Source organism: Pteropus vampyrus, unplaced genomic scaffold (genome assembly GCF_000151845.1).
Source record: "Pteropus vampyrus isolate Shadow unplaced genomic scaffold, Pvam_2.0 Scaffold71, whole genome shotgun sequence".
Classification (NCBI taxonomy): domain Eukaryota; kingdom Metazoa; phylum Chordata; class Mammalia; order Chiroptera; family Pteropodidae; genus Pteropus; species Pteropus vampyrus.
The window spans coordinates 4,295,960-4,301,150 of NW_011888852.1; the positions used below are offsets into that span (position 1 = coordinate 4,295,960).

A 5,191-nucleotide genomic window follows, 5' to 3' on the forward strand; every position below is an offset into this window, starting at 1 on the left:
TTCCTGATCTCAAACTATATTACAAGGCTATAGTCAAAACAGATAGTACTGGCATAAAAACAGATAGATAAGTGGAACAGAACATAGAGCCCAGAAATAAACCCATGTATTTAAGATCAATTCTTTTTGACAAAGATACCAAGAATATACAATGCGGAAAGGATAGTCTCTTTAAATGTGTTGGGAAAACTGGACCGCCACATGTAAAAGAATGAAGCTAAATGCCTATCATACACGATACAGAACAATCTATTCAAAATGTACTAAAGACTTGAACATAAGACCCAAAACTGTAATCTCCTGGAAGAAAACATAGGGGGCAAGCTCCTCTTACTGTGTGATTTTTTAAACACTGAAAAATAAGCAAAAGCCAAAAGCAAAGGCAACAAAAGTGAAGAGAAATAAGTGAGATTCCGTCAAACTAAAAAGTTTTTGCACAGCAAGGGAGACCATCAATAAAACGAAAAGATAATCTATGGAATACGAGAAGATACTTGCACATCACATAGGCATAAGGAATTAATCTCCAAAATATATGAGGAAATCATACAACTCAATAGAAATAAATAAATAACCCAATTTTAAAAATGGGCAAAGGACCTGGACCTGAATAGACATTTTCCAAAGAAGATATGCAAATTGCCAAATTTTAAAGGTAAATTATAAAGGTACTCAACATCACTAATCATCAGGAAAAAACAAATCAAAACCACAATGAGGTATTACCTCATACTTGTTAGCATATTATCAAAAAGACAAGAAATAACAAACGCTGGCAAAGATGTGGAGAAAAGGGAACCATTGTGCACTGTTGGTGGGAATGCAAACTGATACAGCTGTCACTGAAAACACTGTGGTGTTTCCACAAGAAATTAAAAGTAGAACTACCATACGATCCAGCAACCGCACTTCTGGGTATGTATCCAAAGGAAACTAAACCATTATTACAGAGATTTCTTTACTCCCATGTTCATTACAGCATTATTGGTGATAGCCAAAGTATGGAAACAACCCGTCAATAGATGACTGGATAAAGAGTGTGTGTGTGTGTGTGTGCGCGCGCGCGCATGCACACACGCGTGTGTATACACACAATGAAATATTATCCAGTCTTTAAAAAGAAGGAAATCTTGTCATTTGCAACAACATAAATAAAGCTGGAGGGCATTACACAAAGTGAAATAAGCCAGACTGAGAAAGACAAATACTTCATGGAATCATTTACATGTAGAAAAAAAAAACACACAAGAAAAGTCAAGCGCATAGAAACGGAGAGCAGAGGCTCTCTCCTGGGGTTGGGGCGAGGGTGTGGAGGAAATGAGGAAAGGTTGATAAAAGGGTAAAAACTTTTAGTTATAAGATAAATAAGACGGTCTGGGGATCTAATATATAACGTGGTGACTATAGTTAATAACACTGAATTGCATAACAAATTTGCTAAGATAGCAGAAAAGTGTTCTCACACATGCAGAACCAGTAACTCTGTGAGGTGACGAATGTGTTAACTTGATCGTGGGAACCCTTCCACAACGCACATGTGTATCAAGTCATCACGTTATACGCGTTAAATATATTTCAGTTTTATTTGTCAATTATACCTCAATAAAGCTAAAACAAACAAACAAAAGATGGTAACATTTTTACCAAAATTGATACCTGCCAAATTGATCACGATTAATCTTCCCCTTACGTTAAGGAGGATATTGCCATGTGGAAACAGCAGATGGAATTGCTTCCGATCTTAATCTGAGATTGCCTCAATTTTTGGAGTCCGATGGAGGCTCAAAAAGCAACTCAAATTTACGCAATTTATTTAAATGCTTTACCCTATAACGCGGAAGCTGGGGATTACCGGCCCAGACGTCCAGTGTGTGGCGGTAACCAGCGCGGGGTTCGCCCCAGTCTGCCCATGACCCGCCACTACAGCCGTGCTTCCCTCACTGTCTCCCTGGTCAGGGAAATAAAAGTAGGAGAGAATGACAGGGCAGCTGGGTGGCAGAGGCAGAAACGTCTCTTCCTGGGAAGAGTGGTTTACTGAGTTATAACCCGCTCCCCAGCCCCAGGGGCAAGAGGTGAACATATTACCTTGATAACTTTTGGTTTCTAGATGCAAAAGCAGACTGAAGGAAATTGCCAGGCACTGGCTCATGAGCTGCAGGTAAACCCCGGGCACGCGCCTTTCTCCTGGATGATGGCGGCGACTACTAATCACTGGCCACCTAAGAGTGACGGCAGAGGCTGCAGGGGCTGGGCACCTGACGTCAGTTCCAAGGGCGGAGGTCGTGACTAGGTCACCGCAGAACAGGGGAGGGTTAGGCCGTGAGGGATCAGCAACCTGGCTGATCAGCGCGGTAATCAACCTGTGCCGCACTTTCTGCCAGGCTCCCCAGATGGAAATGGCCTCTGTGCCCTCCTATGTCCCCATCAGGGCCTCTTTAGGCTCCTTCTCACTCAGAACCGGCCTTATTAGACTCCATGGCAGCTGCTCACCCGGCCCCGCCCCCGCAACATGCAAAAGGTCTGTGCGAACGCAATAAGGGGACGCATATTTCCATGCGGGAATTCACGCCGGACAAAATTTTCACCATATGATTGAATTAGGTAAATACAAAATACTCAAAGCCTCATACATAAATAGCTTTGGGGCTTTAAATTGTCAAAGTGAGTTATGACTTTCCTGACTCCACATAACATTATACCTACCTACGTTTCGAAGAAGTAGAGAGAAAAAAAACAGTCGTGAATATCTTAGACTCCATGTCATCAGGCCTATTAATTTACTCTTTTCTTACTCATCAACACAATTGGCTTCATCTGCGCTTCCCTGGGCATCTTTCTGCAATTAAGAGTCTCTGAAAGGAAGAATGGATAAAATGCAATCCATGCCGGTGTGAAAAACAAGGGTTACAAGAACTCGTGTTAAAAAAAAAATAGATTTAGGTTCCAAAATTCCTCAAAATACCATACTTTAAAACAAACGAAGAAGTTTGTAATGGGAAAGCAAAAATGTGTTGAACATAATGAATAAAAAAATGAGACCTTAATTTCTAAGACATAGGCTTTCCATTTTAGTTCCTCGAAGAAAACTTAGAAATTTTACAGAGTTCGACATTGGCCTTTTGCTCACAGGCATTGACGGCTGAAGCAGGTGCCGGTGAACACGGTGCCATGAGGAAGGGCAAGGCCTCTTCGGTCACAAAGCCTTTGAGCAGTGACCTGGGTGAAATTAGCCAAGCAAATTTCTGGAAGAAAATAGTCATGCAGAAGGAAATGCAAATGCAAAGTCTCTGAGGTAGGCTGCTCAAGGACACCCAGGTAACTGCTGAGATTGGAGCGGAGTACGGAGGGGAAGACTCGTCAGAACTGGTGGGGAAAGGCTGCAAGGATCAAGGTCATGCGAGGTCTCTTAGACCCATGGTAAAGCATTTGGTTTCACTGAACGAAATGAGAAGCCATTGAAGGTTTGCAAAGGAATGACATCTGATTCAAATATTTAAAAGGTCACTCCGGCTACTGTGTGGGAAAAACGAAACAAACAAACAAAAAAATCAGGTCGTTTCGGGGTGAGGGTGGAAACGGGGAGACTACTTAGGAGACTGCTGCGCCCCAGGTGGGAAATCCTGGCAGCTTGGACCTGGATGGGTAGAGTGGAGCGGGGCGAAATGCTCGGGTTCTAGCTTTATTTTGAAACTTGAGCAGACAGAATTGCTCATCGATCAAACGCAGGGTATGCGAGAAAGAGAGAGGTCAAGGAAGAGAGTTTTCCGGTGTAGTGAGGAACAGATTTGCCATTTCCCGAGAGAGAGAGGTAGAGGAAGGTTCTGGGCAAGGTACTTAAGACTGTGGCTTTCTTTTTGCTTTTATTCATAGCCCTCTCTTTAACCCAGTGTCTTTTCACACGTTCATTGGCCCAACTTCACCATCTTCTCCTGATCCAGCTCCTTCCCGCTTCCATGATCATTGTGCATCTTCTCATTATGCAGGAAACATTTGCCAAGTATTATTTTCAGAAGTTGGTACCATAAGAACATTGGGATTATTCTTTTTTATTTTAGACGTCGGCCACTGAGAAACACTGCTCTCACCTGAGCAATTCCGGTTTCTACGCAGGTTCTGATCTGCTATAGAGAAAGGAAGAGAACTTTAAGACTCTTTGGAGAGAAACTCCTGGTTCCGCAGGAGGCCGAAGCTGAAAAGAAAGGCCTGCGACACTTGCTGGGAGCCACCGATAAACATTCCTATCTTCCTGTAGCTCCTGGTGTCACTTTTTAATCATATCAGGCTGAGAAAGCTGCTTGTTAAAATGGTGAAGAATGTCCGTGGGAGGTGTCAAAAGTAACTTATTACTAACAATAAAGATAAGCTTACAAATTATTTTTTTGAAAAGTGAATTGGAGCAAACTAAAATGTATTCCTATGTTAATGTCACTCTCCCTTGCATTCTAGAGAGAATAGGGTCCAATTATAGCCGGCTCCTGTGCTGGGAATGTCAGAACCTTGAGCATTCCCATGAGAGCTGGCGCTCATGTGAATGGCAGCCATTGTGTGAATCGCAGAAAAAAGACTGAGGGCTGCTGACTTAGCTACCTAAGGACAGCGGTGTGCAGGGACTCAGAAGAAATAGAGGGACAACCTACCTGTCTTTGCAAAGCTTAAAATTTTATTGGAGACTCCAGATATAAAGAGACAAAGGCCAGTTTCATGCTAGCATCTCCTACATCTGTGCGGTGCTGGGTTTATAGACCTGCCACTGCCTTTTCAGTGATCGCTCCCCTCTCTTACCACCTCCCTCCCCTTGCCTCATCTCACACACAGGAGCAGCAGCTATCATCAAAGTTATTGATTGGTGCCTGGAGCAGGCAGGAAGTCAAATAAAGCAGTCCGATAAAGAAGCAGAGGCAGCTGCTTACCCAGTAGGATTTGTAAGGAGGAATTTATGGCACAAAACTGATTTGCCCCCAACTAGCCTCAGATGGGAACCACAGTGACATCATCATCAACGATAATAGTAAAAGTTAAAACATAAAAAATGGTTACCGTGTGCCGGGCTCTTTCTCTCATTTAATTTTACCACAGCCTTGAGAGGCAGGTTCTCTTCACTCTTCATTTTCACAGATGAGGAAACCAAGGCATAGAGGGGTAAAATAATCTGTTCATAGTCACCCACTAGTAAACGAGGGAGCTTGGACTT

General features: G+C 42.9%; 1 long non-coding RNA gene across 1 annotated transcript in view; it reads right to left on the minus strand.

The window, feature by feature from the left end:
- The window catches only part of LOC111740985, a 22,760-nt gene extending 19,946 nt beyond the window's left edge, over positions 1-2,814 (minus strand). The window contains exon 1 of the long non-coding RNA XR_002780821.1: positions 2,803-2,814. This is a non-coding gene — a long non-coding RNA (uncharacterized LOC111740985). The remainder of the gene's footprint in view (positions 1-2,802) is intronic.
- Positions 2,815-5,191: the final 2,377 nt, after the last annotated feature.